Source organism: Rhinoraja longicauda, chromosome 4, assembly GCF_053455715.1.
Source record: "Rhinoraja longicauda isolate Sanriku21f chromosome 4, sRhiLon1.1, whole genome shotgun sequence".
Taxonomy (NCBI): Eukaryota; Metazoa; Chordata; class Chondrichthyes; order Rajiformes; family Arhynchobatidae; genus Rhinoraja; species Rhinoraja longicauda.
The window spans coordinates 72,678,082-72,693,411 of NC_135956.1; the positions used below are offsets into that span (position 1 = coordinate 72,678,082).

The window sequence follows — 15,330 nt, forward strand, 5'->3', positions numbered from 1 at the left end:
TAGCAAATCCCAGCCTTAAAAATAATGCAGGAAAGAACACAAGCATTTCTCCGATCCCGTTCAATCGCAGAATTCATAGTTGCTGCTGCCCTCAACCAGACGGACATATCTGCAAACCACGTGCGTTTACATTCCGAGTGTGGCCATGAATTTAAATACTGGAACTAGTGTGCTGTGTCTAAAGTGACCCGTGTAAATAGAGGCTGGATGAAAACATGCCAGTTCATGGTCAGGAATTTCATGGGGCTATTAAGAGGGATTGACGATTATGTGACGGAGGGAAATAATGGCGTGAGTGTTGGAGGAGGAGGAGAGGCAAGGTTTGCTGCCGTTTGCTTTTGAAGGCTATACTCCCGGTCTCTATAGCGGTTGCTTGCCTCCCTGACTAATCAGCAAATGAAAGGCACATTCCTGGCACTTGCAAATGCTTCGACACAAAGATGAATTGCCTCCTTGCAGGACCAGCTTGCTTTTTTTTTTTCTCTCTCCCGAAGAGCTGTAGGTTTTTCTCAGTGAGTCCCATTTGCACTGGACTTGGCTTGGGTTGCCTGCATTACAATCCACAGTGGCTGACTCATGCAAGACAAAAGTTCTTCATTGACTGCCAAGTACTTCTCACAGGGCTCAAGAGCTGCTGATCAGAAGGAAAAAAAATAAACTTACCAGGAATAATTTTGAGATAGGTGTTCAGTCCGGACGTTTTTTTTTGGGAGAACTGGGACTTTTCAGTTGAGTGACTTTGGAAAGCAGAAAGTTCTGTACAACAAAAAAAAAATACACGCGCAGAACAGAGAAAGTTCAAACCAATTCTGCATGTACGAGTTTCACGTTCGGACAGGGACAGAGTGCTGCACTTCCTATTGAAGGTAAACTACTCTTCAGACTTATTTTTAAACACTTGCTGCTTTCACTCACACTATTCACAGCGTGGAATTGTTGCGATCTTATTAACGTGCTGTGTATTGTTTGTGTATTGAGACCAGTTAACTTTCAAAGAGGCACAAAATTAAGCTTTCCAAACACACATGGGCAATAGATCATTTAAGTTGAAATATTTGACTGCTTTTCCGAGAATTATGCAGGAATCGCAACTCATAAATGTTAATATAACTTGGACAAAGTAGTAGTTTCTATTTTGGCAGATATATTGCAGAGATTTGATTTGTATTTGATTAGTATCTTCATTGCCAACATGTGGCGTGTGGCAACAGTACTGAAATCTCAGCTCGTCCATTAAATGTACATTTAACAACACATAAAATGAACACCTGATGTGCTATTAACTAATGTGGGAAAATGAGTCAGAGGTACAATTCTTCTCCGAATGCAATGAGGAAATTATGTCAAAATGTTTCCTGAAATTGCTTTGGATTGATCGCCTAAAAAGTTTGAGCAGAACACACAGTGGAGCAGCGGTAGAGTTGCTGCCATGAGGCGCCAGAGACCCGGGTGGCATCCTGATGGTCTGTACGGTCTGTTTGTATGTTCTCCCCGTAACCGCGTGGGGTTTTTCCGGGTGCTCTGTTTTTCTCCCACACTCCAAAGACGTGCAGATTTGTAGGTTAATTGGTTTCTGTAAAAATTGTAAACTGTCTCGAGTGTGCAGGATAGTGCTGGTGTGGCAATGGTCGGCGCGGACTCGATGGGCCGAAGGGCATTGTATCTCCAGAACAAGGGGCCACAGATTAAGATCCAGAACAAGGGGCCACAGTTTAAGAATAAGGGGTAGGCCATTTAGAACTGAGATGAGGAAAAACTTTTTCAGTCAGAGAGTTGTGAATCTGTGGAATTCTCTGCCTCAGAAGGCAGTGGAGGCCAATTCTCTGAATGCATTCAAGAGAGAGCGAGATAGAGCTCTTAAGGATAGCGGAGTCAGGGGGTATGGGGAGAAGGCAGGAACAGGGTACTGATTGAGAATGATCAGCCATGATCACATTGAATGGCGGTGCTGGCTCGAAGGGCCGAATGGCCTCCTCCTGCACCTATTGTCTATTGTCAAAACAAAACTAGACTGAAAAATCGAGTCTGAAGAAGGGTCCCGACCCAAAACGTCCGAAGTGTGTCTGAAATTGTCCCTAATGTGTGTAGGATATTGCTAGTGTACGGGGTGACTGCTGGTCGGCACGGACTCGGTGGGCTGAAGGGCCTGTTTACCACACTGTACCTCTAAAATCTAAAATAAATACACAATGTAAAAACATTGGCAAAATCAGGCATTAGAATTAAAAAAAACTATTAAGTAAAAGGTCTCCCTTGTTGTGCTCAAGAGCAGGGACTTGGTGCAGTTTTATTAATCTAACTGAAAATAGGCTTCTCAGAAATCCCACACACTACCTATCCAGGTGCACCAACTCAGGTGCATTGAGGATGGGCACTAAGTGCTGAAGTAACTCAGTGGGACAGGCAGCATCCCTGGAAGCATGCTGTTTCCAGCGTGGAAATAGGACCTTCGGCCCAACTTTTCCATGCCAACCAAATTGCCAAATCAAGCTTTTCCACTTACCAGCACTTAGTCCACATCCCTACAAACCGAAAGATAGACACAAAATGCTGGAGTAACTCAGCGGGTCAGGCAGCATCTCAGGAGAGAAGGTATGGGTGGCGTTTCGGGTCGAGACCCTTCTTCAGACTGATGTCAGGGGAGGGGGCGGGACAAAGGTAGGATGTAGTAGGAGACAGGAAGAAAGTGGGAGAACTGGGAAGGGGGAGGGGAAAGAGAGGGACAGAGGAACTATCTGAAGTTGGAGAAGTCAATGTTCATACCGTTGGGGTGTGAACTGCCCAAGCGAAATATGAGATGCTGTTCCTCCAATTTGCAGCCCTCATCAGTTTTAGTTTTAGTTTTTCGTTTGAGTCTAGTTTATTGTCGCTTGTACCGAGGTACACTGAAAAGCTTTTGATGCTTGCTAATCAGTCAGCGGAAAGACAACCTTCTTCTTTCATGTCCATCATTCAAATGTTACATCGCTGTCATCGTCCGTCCTGAAAAGGACGGCAGCTTCCAGCGACAATCAGTGGGAGCCTCACTTGTACAGTAGACGATGGTGGCAGCAGAATTAGCTCAGGACACTTCCAGTTTCCAGCCCCGCGACGTGGACGCTTCTGCTATGGGGCCGGAAAGACAATGCACAGTCACAATCGAGCCATCCACAGTGGACAGTTACATGATAAAGGGAACCATGTTTAGTGCAAGATAAACCACATAAAGATCAGCAGACTACAACCAGTGCAGATTGGTAACAACATCTTCTCACTCACCATCACCACAGCTTCAGATCTAGGCTGCATGCTTGGAGCCCAGTTCTCTCTACTCTTTTCACAGTTATGTCCATGTGGTTAAGCACCACGCTGATGCCAACCAAGCATTCATCCGCAACACCACTCTTGTCAACCGGATCATGGGCGGCGATGCGTCAACGTACAGAAGAGAGATAGATCTCCTGGTTGAGTAATGCCGCAGCATAAAGAGTCAGTTTAGTTCAGTTGTGTAAGAAAATAACTGCAGATGCTGGTACAAATCGAAGGTATTTATATCGCAAAACGCTGGAGTAACTCAGCAGGTCAGTCAGCATCTCAGGAGAGAAGGAATGGGTGACGTTTCGGGTCGAGACCCTCCTTCAGTCTGAAGAAGGGTCTCGACCCAAAACGTCAGCCATTCCTTCTCTCCTGAGATGCTGCCTGACTGGATGAGTTACTCCAGCATTTTGTGATATAAATACCTTAGTTTAGTTTAGTTTATTTGTTTCGAGAGGCCTGGACGAGAAGTGAATAGAAAGGACCAATTTCAATAGACAATAGACAATAGAAAATAGGTGCAGGAGAAGGCCATTCAGCCCTTCGAGCCAGCACCGCAATTCAATGTGATCATGGCTGATCATTCTCAATCAGTACCCCGTTCCTGCCTTCTCCCCATACCCCCTCACTCCGCTATCCTTAAGAGCTCTATCCAGCTCTCTCTTGAAAGCATCCAACGAACGTGCCTCCACTGCCTTCTGAGGCAGAGAATTCCACAGATTCACAACTCTCTGACTAAAAAAGTTTTTCCTCATCTCTGTTCTAAATGGCCTACCCCTTATTCTTAAACTGTGGCCCCCGGTTCTGGACTCCCCCAACATTGGGAACATGTTTCCTGCCTCTAACGTGTCCAACCCCTTAATAATTTTATATGTTTCGATAAGATCCCCTCTCATCCTTCTAAATTCCAGTGTATACAAACCTAGTCGCTCCAGTCTTTCAACATACGACAGTCCCGCCATTCCGGGAATTAACCTAGTAAACCTACGCTGCACGCCCTCAATAGCAAGAATTGACTCCCTTGTCAAGCCAGGATCAATGATTTCAAGTGACTAGATCAAGGTTCCGAAGGGAGATGAGGGAAGTGCATGATCTCCAGAGAGCGTGGTTAGGGTCGGCATCTCACTCCAGTGGACGATACCTTCAGCACATTTAAACCATTGTTTAATTTAGTCTAGTTTAATTTAGTTTCGTTTATTGTTATCACGTATACAGAGGTACAGTGAAAAGCTTTTGTGTTGCGTGCTATCCAGTCGGCGAAAAGACTATACATGATTACAGTCAAACCTTCCACAACATACAGACGCAGGATAAAGGGGATAACGTTTAATGCAAGATAAAGGCCAGTAAAGTCTGATTAAAGATAGTCCGTGGGTCTCCGGTGATGTAGATGGGAGGTCAGGACCGTTCTTTAATTGGTGATTGGATTGGTTTGGTTGCATGATGACAGATGGAAAGAAACTGTCCCTGAATCTGGAGGTGTGCGATTTCACACTTCTGTACCTCTTGCCTGCTGGGAAAGGGGAGAAGAGTGAGTGACCGGGGGTGAGACTGGTCTTTGATTAGGCTGATGGTCTTGCCAAGGCAGCATGGTGTAGATGGAGGTCAATGAAATGGCAGTTGGTTTGCGTGATGGTCAGGGCTACATTCGGCCCATCGAGTCTGCTCCTCCATTCGATCACGGCTGACTTATACTTGAAGCTAGTGGAATCAAGGGATATGGGGAGAAGGCAGGCACAGGTTACTGATTGTGGATGATCAGCCATGATCACAATGAATGGCGGTGCTGGCTCGAAGGGCCAAATGGCCTCCTCCTGCACCTATTTTCTATGTTTCTATGTTTCCAAGATGCATAATCTGCATGGGTACAGACCTGGCGCTGGGAGCTAGGGCAGATTTGGGTAGTTCTTTTTTGTGTTTGACCTGCACGTCAACAAATAGATGATTGAACTCTTTCCGTGTTGGGAATTCTCTGTGTTTCCATGCTCCAGTTCTGACTCTGCTGTCTTGCAGTGAGAAGTTTGGGAGAGGAACAGTGTTTGGGAGGGGAGTGTGGAATAGTGGGCAGCACAGTGGTGCAGCAGTAGTTACTGCCTCACAGTGCTAGAGACCTGGGTTCGATCCTGACTATGGGTGCTGTCTGTATAGAGTTTGTACATTCTCTCTGTGACCGCGTGGGCTTTCTCTGGGAGCTCTGGTTTCCTCCCACACTCCAAAGACGTACCGATCTGTAGGGTGATTTGCTTCAGTAAAATTGTAAATGGTCCCTAGTGTGTACGATAATGCTAGCCCATTTAGTGATCACTGCTCGGTATGGACTCGATGGGCTGAAGGGTCTGTTTCCACGCTGTATCTCTAAACTAAACTGAACTAAACCGAACTAAACTAAACCAAACTAAACTGAACTTAACTAAAGGAACTGTAACAATACCAGCACTGTGTGGTCGCGCTGGTAACAATAATAACTAAAGCACAGCAGAAGCTGAGAACAAGTGTCAGTACATTATTATCGATTAACAGGAACTGCAGAACATGTACGTACACCATTTATGTACAAGATGAATTCAGAGCATGCTTTGGGAACAGTTCCATCCAAGGCCACAAGAGATTGCAGAGAATTATGGACGCAGCCCAGATCGTCACACAAACCGACCTCCCTTCCATTGACTTCATCTACACTTCACGCTGCCTCAGCAAGGCCAGCAGCATAATCAAGGACAAGTCTCACCCCAGTCATTCCCTCTTTTTTACACAGGTGTTGATTGACCCGCTGAGTCCCTCGGGCATTTTGTGATTTGTTTGCGTATTGTACATAGAAGATAGAACATAGATCTGTACAGGACAGGAACTACAATATCTGTGCTGAACATGATACCAAGACCAACTCTTATCTGCCTGCACATAATCCACATCCCTCCATTTCATGCGTATCCAAGCCCCTTAAATGCCATTATCGTATCTGCCTCAACCATGACCCCCAGCAGTGTGTTCCAGGCACCCACCACTCTCTGTGTAAAATACTCGCCCCGCACGTCTCCTTTACCTTTGCCCTTCCCACCTTAAAGCTGTGCCCTCTGGAATTTGATGTTTCCATCCTGGGTAAAAGTCTACCCTGACAGTCTACCCGATCTATTCTGCTCAAACTTTTAGAAATTCTCTCAAGTCTCCCCATAACCTTTAGTTTAGTTTAGTTTAGAGATAGAGCATGGAAACAGGCCATTCAGTCCAACAAATCCACGCCAACCAATGATCACCTGTATACAAGTTCTATCATATACCCGAGGGACAATTTACAGAAGCCAATTAACCTACAAACTTGAACGTCTTTGGATTATGGGAGGAAACCGGAACACCTGGGGAAAACCCACGCGGTCACAGGGAGAACTCCAAAGACGTACAGGTTTGTAGGTTAATTGACAGGGTAAATGTAAAAATTGTCCCTAGTGTGTGTAGGATAGTGTTAATGTGCGGGGATCGCTGGGCGGCGCGGACTCGGTGGGCCGAAGGGCCTGTTTCCGCGCTGTATCTCTAAATCTAAATCTAAATCTAACATACAACCTCCATACAGACAGCACCCATTGTCAGGATCAAACCCGGGTTTCTGGTGCTGTAAGGCAGCAACTCTACCGCTGCACTGCTGTGCCACAGGGTATGAATGTTACACTCTTTATCCTCTCTCTGTACACTCCGGACCGGTTGATTGTAATCATGTAGTCTTTCCGCTGACTAGACAGCACGCAACAAAAAAACTTTACACTGTACCTTTGACAAAAACCTTTGATATTCTTGTCACCGTACACGTGACAAGAATAAACCAAACCAGTCGTAGTCATCGAGCCAGAGTTATAGAGTCATATAGCGTGGAAACAGGTCCTTCAGCCCACTTGCCCACACTGACCAAGATGTCCCACCTGCTGCACTTGGCTCATATCCCTCTAAACCTGTCCTATCCAAGTACCTGGCTAAATGTTTAACAGATGTTGCAATAGTACCTGCCTCAACTACCTCCTCCAGCAGCTCATTCCATATACACCCACCACCCTTTGTGCGAAAATGTTATCCCTCGGGTTCCTATTAAATCTTTTCCCCCCTCACCTTAATCCTATGTCCTCTTCACCTTTAACCTATGCCCTCTAACCTTAATAGACAATAGACAATAGACAATAGGTGCAGGAGTAGGCCATTCAGCCCTTCGAGCCAGCACCGCCATTCAATGCGATCATGGCTGATCACTCTCAATCAGTACCCCGTTCCTGCCTTCTCCCCATACCCCCTCACTCCGCTATCCTTAAGAGCTCTATCCAGCTCTCTCTTGAAAGCATCCAACGAACTGGCCTCCACTGCCTTCTGAGGCAGAGAATTCCACACCTTCACCACTCTCTAACTGAAAAAGTTCTTCCTCATCTCCGTTCTAAATGGCCTACCCCTTATTCTTAAACTGTGGCCCCTTGTTCTGGACTCCCCCAACATTGGGAACATGTTTCCTGCCTCTAATGTGTCCAATCCCCTAATTATCTTATATGTTTCAATAAGATCCCCCCTCATCCTTCTAAATTCCAGTGTATACAAGCCTAATTGCTCCAGCCTTTCAACATATGACAGTCCCGCCATTCCGGGAATCAACCTAGTGAACCTACGCTGCACGCCCTCAATAGCAAGAATATCCTTCCTCAAATTTGGAGACCAAAACTGCACACAGTACTCCAGGTGCGGTCTCACCAGGGCCCGGTACAACTGTAGAAGGACCTCTTTGCTCCTATACTCAACTCCTCTTGTTACGAAGGCCAACATTCCATTGGCTTTCTTCACTGCCTGCTGTACCTGCATGCTTCCTTTCAGTGACTGATGCACTAGGACACCCAGATCTCGTTGAACATCCTCTCTTCCTAACTTGACACCATTCAGATAATAATCTGCCTTTCTATTCTTACTTCCAAAGTGAATAACCTCACACTTATCTACATTAAACTGCATCTGCCATGTATCCGCCCACTCACACAACCTGTCCAAGTCACCCTGCAGCCTTATTGCGTCTTCCTCACAATTCACACTACCCCCCAGCTTAGTATCATCTGCAAATTTGCTAATGGTACTTTTAATCCCTTCATCTAAGTCATTAATGTATATCGTAAATAGCTGGGGTCCCACCACCGAACCTTGCGGTACCCCACTGGTCACTGCCTGCCATTCCGAAAGGGACCCATTTATCCCCACTCTTTGCTTTCTGTCTGTCAACCAATTTTTTATCCATGTCAGTACCCTACCCCCATCCTATGTCCTCTATCCTTTAACCTGTGTCCTCTACATCAGTCAAGAATGTGTCATATACCCTCTGGGGGCATGACTTAAGGGAGAAGCAGGATTGTGGGCTAACTTATGAGGCACAGGTAGCAGACTGCAATCTCCTTCAGTACGACACCAGCAGCCTAGGCACACACAGGCAGGTCTCGGGAGTGGATCTCGAAGGGGTAACATGTTCACTTGGAGTTAAAAGCTCCACTCAGTCAGAAAGTGGTTGACACATTGCTGCGGAAACATCTTGTCAGAACGTTATCGTTTATTTAAGTGTTGAATTTAATCTGAGTTGTATATGATTCACTTCTTATTAAAGTCTGAAGGATATATTTATCGTTTTATCTAAGTGGCTTTGTGAAACCTGTAAAATCACACACTTGACGTTGAGTTGTTGATCAACGAACATCAGAATCTCAAAATTCAAACCAATTCACGGTGCCTTTCATCGCATTTTGCCTGGATGAGCACCGCTCCATAAAACCTAAGACCTTGACAGAAGCCGGGACCAAGCAGGCATGTTGATTGACGCCCCTATCATCACGTCGAACATTTAATCCCTTTGCCACCAGAATACTGGGAATGCAGCGTGCAATAGCTACAAATCACGCTGCCGCACAGTGCCGTTACTCACACAAGCTGCATTCCCACCACCAAGAGCAACAAGGCGGTCGGGAACATGGGAACAGCACCCGGCCAAAGGTACGCAACATCCCGACTTACAGACATAGAGTCATACAGCATGCAAACAGTCCCTTCAGCCCGGCTTGCCCACGCCCACCAACATGTCCCATCTACACTAGTCCCACCTGCCTGCGCTTGGCCCATATCCCGCCAAACCTGTCCTATCCATGTACTTGTCTAAATGTTTCTTAAATGTTGTGATAGTACCTGCCACAACTACTTCCTCTGGCAGCTCATTCCATACACCCACCAATCTTTGTGTAAAAATGGGTTCCTTTTGGCTCCTTTTAAATCTTTCCCCCCTCACTGAGAGAACAAAGAGGAACCTGACGGGGGTTGGGCAGGGAGTGGGAGGGGGGGGGGGGGTGGCTGGGAAGGGTGTGGGAATGCAAGCCGAGAACAAAGAGGGACCTTCGGGACTATATTGAATACTTTTGTAACTTTGTCAGCGCCCTATATGTGGTGACTCTTTGCATACCTTGCGTACTGTAGGCAAAACAAAGAATCTCACTGCACCAAGTACATGTGACAATAAAGTAACTGGTCATTCATTGCCATTCCTGTATTGTAGCAGTGGGTTCCAACTCAAAACGTCACCCATCCATTTTTTTTGGAGATGCTGCCTGACCCGCTGAGTTACTCAATTTATTTGTACCTATCTTTGGTATGAACTAGCATCTGCAGTTCTTTTTTATTCCATTCCCTAGGTTTAAGTTTAGATTTAGATTTATTATTGTACCATGATGTACAGTGCAAAGCCTTGTTTTGCACGCTATCCTATTAGTTTAGTTTAGTTTAGTTTAGTTTAGTTTGGTTTAGCTGGTGACGTTTCAGGTTAGGACCCTTCTTCAGACTGCCATAAAGTGCTAGAGTAAGTCAGTGGGCAGTGAAAGGCCTGGATAGAGGGGATGTGGAGCGGATTTTCCACTAGTGGGAGAGTCTAGGACCAGAGGCCGTGGCCTCAGAATAAAAGGACGTACCTTTAGAAAGGCGATGAGAAGGAATTTCTTTAGTTAGATGGCGGTGAATTTGTGGAATTCATTACCACAGACGGCTCTGGAGGCTAAGTCAATAGATATTTTAGATTGACAGAGATTGACAGATTCTTGATTAGTAAAGATGTCAGGGGTCATGCGGCGAAGGCAGGAGAATGGGGTTGAGAGGGAAAGATAGATCGGCCATGATTGAATAGCATGGACTTGATGGGCCGAATGGCCTAATTCTGCTCCTAGAACCAATGAACATGACAGGCAGCATCTCTGGAGAACATGGATAGTGTAGTTGTTTAGTTTAGTTTAGTTTAGTTTAGTTTAGTTTAGTTTAGTTTAGTTTAGAGATACAGCATGGAAACAGGCCCTTCGGCCCACAGAGTCATGTACTAGTTCTATCCTACACACTTACAATTTACAGAAGCCAATCAACCTTCACCCTGCATTCTCATCAACTCCCCTCAGATTCAACCCCTCACCAATACATTAGGGGCATTACCATGGCCAGTCAATCTAACAACATGCAATTATTTGGAACCACCAGGAACTGCAGATGCTGGTTTACCAAAAACACAAAATCCAAGTCTATCCATAGTTGCCGGAACAACCGTTTCTATCACAAGGTTTATAAAACATTTGGACTGGCACATGGATGTAACAGGTTTAGAGGGATATGGGCTAAATGAAGGCAGGTGGGAGTAGTGTTGATGTGGCATGCTGGTCGGCATGGGCATGTTGGGCTGAAAGGCCTGTTTCCACGCTGCTTGAGTCTATAACTCTATGACTCTGTCCCATCTCTCCTTGTACCTAATACCCTCCTCACAGGTTACCTTACTGGTAACTCATTACATTACTTAGGGCGGCACAGTGGCACCGCAGTAGAGTTGCTGCCTTACAGCGCCAGAGACCCGGGTTCGATCGTGACTCTGGGTGCTGTCTGTGCAGAGTTTGTACGTTCTCCCCATGACCACGTGGGTTTTCCCAAGGGACTCTGGTTTCTTCCCACACTCCAAAGAGTACATGTCTGTAAATTGTCCCTAGTGTGCAGGGTAGTGTTAGTATACAGGGATCACTGATCAGCATGCACACGGTGGGCCGAAAGGCCTGTTGAGCCAAAGGGCCTGTCCGTGATGTATCTCTAAACTAAACTAAACTACTGGTGACTGTGACATTTCAGCACATATTATGGCGATTTCACCAGTCCATGAACTTCTGATATGTTTAACCGAACCAGTTGCATTTACTGAAATCAATAACTCCTATTCCTTTCCATTCTGATGGGTAGATTGAAGCTTTTGTCATTTGCCGAAGATAGACACAATTTGATGACAATAGACACAATTTGCCGAAGATGGACACAATTCTTGGGAGTTCTCTTGGGCACCCCAGATCGGCCTACTATCCTCTCTAGACCTTTCCGCTGAGTTACTCCAGCTTTTTGTGTCTTTCTTTGGTTTAAAACAGCATCTGAAGTTCCTTCCTACACATTTTGTCATTTGCCGTTTATGCCGAGTCTGTTAATTGTATTCAACCAGCTGTATCCAACTTTAATATTCGTGTCATTCAAATTCCAAACAAATCACTCTGCTTTATTAAAGTGTATCAAGTCAAACAGAGATACAGCCTTCGCTATCTATCGTTGATTAAAGAGATCGCAACCACAACAGTTACGTCCTCATTCACTTGCTCAAATTCCTCAATCCATCATCCATTTCCCATCTCCACCACTTTCCGCTTTCCGCAGAGACCGTTCCCTCCGCAACTCCCTGGTTGACTCATCCCTTCCCACCCAAACCACCCCCTCCCCAGGTACCTTCCCCTGCAACCGCAGGAGATGCAACACCTGTCCCTTGACTCTGTCCAGGGACCTCGACAGTCGTTTCAAGTTCGGCAGAGGTTTACTTACATCTCCTCCCACCTCGTCTTTTCTATCCGTTGTTCCAGGTGTGGACTCATATATCGGCGAAACCAAGCATAGACTGGGCGATTGTTTCGCTGAACACCTTCGCTCAGTCTCCCTTGGCCTATGTGATCTCCTGGTTGCCAAACACTTGAACTCCCCTTTCCCATTCCCACCCTGACCTTTCTGTCCTGGGCCTCCTCCATTGTCAGGAGTGATGCCAGATGCAAATTGGAGGGACAGCACCTCGTATTTCGTTTGGCCATTTACAATCTGGCATTATGAATATTGATTTCTCTAACTTAAAGTAACCGTTGCATCCCCCTTTCTCTGCCCCCCCCCCCCCCCCCCCCCCACCATGGTTGTTGCACTGTTGTCCTATTGAATTCCACTGTCTGTATAACCCATCATCACCGAGCCCGCAGCCAATAAAGGATCATTGTGGGCTCCACCTTTCCTTGATCATTGTTACTTTTTTGCATAACTTTCATTCATTTGTTCTTTCTCTCTCTATACCACCATCTATATCTCTCTTACCCCTTTCCCCCGTCTCTCAGTTTGAAGAAGGGTCTCGACCTGAAAGGTCACCTGTTCCTTTTCTCCAGAGACGCTGCCTGACCCGCTGAGTTACTCCAGCATTTTATCCTCTGTCCATTGTTGACCAGATTCAGGACATCGTTTATATTTGCCCCACTTCCCTGCCCTATCTCAGTCGGGGGAGGCGGAGGTTTAAAACAATAACAGAAAATGCTGGAAAAACTCAGTCGGCAAGGTAAACAGAGTTAATGATTCAGGTCAGAGTTGGGAAGAAGACAAAAGAAGCTCGAGACACAAGGAACTGCAGATGCTGGAACCTCGAGCAAAAACACAGAGTGATGGAGGAACTCAATGGATCCAGGGAGCATCTGTGGACGGAATGGAGAGGCGATGTTTTGGGTCGGGACCCTTCTTCAGACCAAAGAGGTTTGTTAAACTGCAGGGAGTGGGAGTCTCTGAGAGGATAAAGTTTTTGTTTAGTTTAGTTTAGTTTAGTTTAGTTCAGTTTACATAGAAACATAGAAAATAGGTGCAGGAGTAGGCCATTCGGCCCTTCGAGCCTGCACTGCCATTCAATATGATCATGGCTGATCATCCAGCTCAGTATCCTGTACCTGCCTTCTCTCCATACCCCCTGATCCCTTTAGCCACAAGGGCCACATCTAACTCCCTCTTAAATATAGCCAATGAACTGGCCTCAACTACCTTCTGTGACAGAGAATTCCACAGATTCACCACTCTGTGTGAAAAAAAAACGTTCTCATCTCGGTCCTAAAAGACTTCCCCCTTATCCTTAAACTGTGACCCCTTGTTCTGGACTTCCCCACCATCGGGAACAATCTTCCTGCATCTAGCCTGTCCAACCCCTTAAGAATTTTGTAAGTTTCTATAAGATCCCCCCTCAATCTTCTAAATTCCAGCGAGTACAAGCCGAGTCTATCCAGTCTTTCTTCATATGAAAGTCCTGCCATCCCAGGAATCAATCTGGTGAACCTAGTTTAGTTTATGAAGTATAAGAAAATAACTGCAGATGCTGGTACAAATCGATTTATTCACAAAATGCTGGAGTAACTCAGCAGGTCAGGCAGCATCTCGGGAGAGAAGGAATGGGTGACGTTTCGGGTCGAGACCCTTCTTCAGACTGAAGAAGACTGAAACTAGTTTAGTTTATTATTGTCACCAGTACTAAGGTGAAAAACTTTATTGTTGCGTGCTATCCAGTCAGCGGAAAGACTGTACACGTTTACAATCAAGCCATCCACAGTGTTCAGATACAGGATAAAGGGAATAACGTTTAGTTTACGATAAAGCCCGATCATAGATAGTCCGAGGGTCTCCAATGAGGTAGATGGGAGCTCAGGACTGCTCTCTAGTTGTTGATGGGATGGTTCAGTTGCCTGATAACAGCTGGGAAGAAACTGTCTCTCAATCTGGTGGTGTGTGTTTCCACACTTCTGTACCTCTTGCCCGATGGGAGAGGGGAGATGAGGGAGTGGCCCGGGTGAGGCTGGTCCTTGGCCATTGGGGATGTGCTGTAAATAAGGTTATCTGGTCAGTGAGTGAATGGGAGCCATGAGAGATTGAGAACACAGGCAGAAGAAAGGAGGTGAAAGACTATGGGAGCTGCAAAATGTAGAGGAGGAAGTCAAGCCCGACAAGTCAAGGTGTTCTCCATTCCCAGAGGAAAAGTGAAAGCTGAGCTAACATCTCAGATGCATGACTGATGTAGACCAAGAACTCAAATTATTGGCACTACGATATTAGGCCCAGAAAGCTGAAATGTGTCCAGATGGAAGATGAGGTGCTGTTCCTCAAGCTTGTGATGGGCCGATAATGGATGCAACAGATGGTTATAGAGTCATACAGCAGGTAAACAGGCCCTTTGGCCCACCTTGCCCATGCCAATCATGATTGCCCATTCACACTAATATGAATTCTGCTACCCGTATAAATTCTGCAAATGCAGGCAGGTGGGACTAGTGTAGATGGGACATGTTGGTCGATGTGGGCAAGTTGGGCCAAAGGGCCTGTTTCCATGCTCTATGACTTTATGACTGTGCGTAGATGTTCCCCTGAGTGGGGTGTTTTGGACCTTCAACACCTGGAGGTTGTGGAGGTTCAGGCAAGCATTTTATTGAAAATCAATCAAAAGATATTTTGGATATTCAGGAAATGGAGTTAGTGCAGGAACATGAAACCAGCCATTTTTTCATGACTGTATAACCCATAGCTCTGACTCTGCAGCAGATACAATTACAACTTTCAAATGACGTTTCGACAAATGTTTTGGCAGCACAGTGGTGCAGCAGTGGTGCCAGAGTCACAGTTTTGACCCCGACCTCGGGTGCTGTCTGTGTGGAGTTTGGACGTTCTCCCAGTAACTGCATGGGTTTTCTCCGGGCGCTCCGGTTTCCTCACACATCCCAAAGACGGGCAGGTTTGTAGGTTAATCGACTTCTTAAAATTGCCCCTAGTGCGTAGGGTAGAACAAACATACGGTGCGCCAAAGGGCCTATTTCCATGTTGTATCTCTAAAAATAAACTAGATCAAGTGGACCTGTTGGGCCCAAACCTCTACTGCATTGGTGCAGCACCCTCTCCTCCCCACCTCCCCTCTCCCCCCCTCTCTCCCCC

At 46.0% G+C, this 15,330-nt stretch overlaps 1 protein-coding gene across 1 annotated transcript in view; it reads left to right on the forward strand.

Annotated features, from left to right (window-relative positions):
• Positions 1-753: 753 nt before the first annotated feature.
• LOC144593193 (cadherin-7-like) overlaps positions 754-15,330 on the forward strand; it is a 74,517-nt gene continuing 59,940 nt past the window's right edge. Inside the window, exon 1 of the mRNA XM_078398682.1 lies at positions 754-866. The gene's annotated coding sequence lies outside the window, so the exon portion shown is untranslated. The remainder of the gene's footprint in view (positions 867-15,330) is intronic.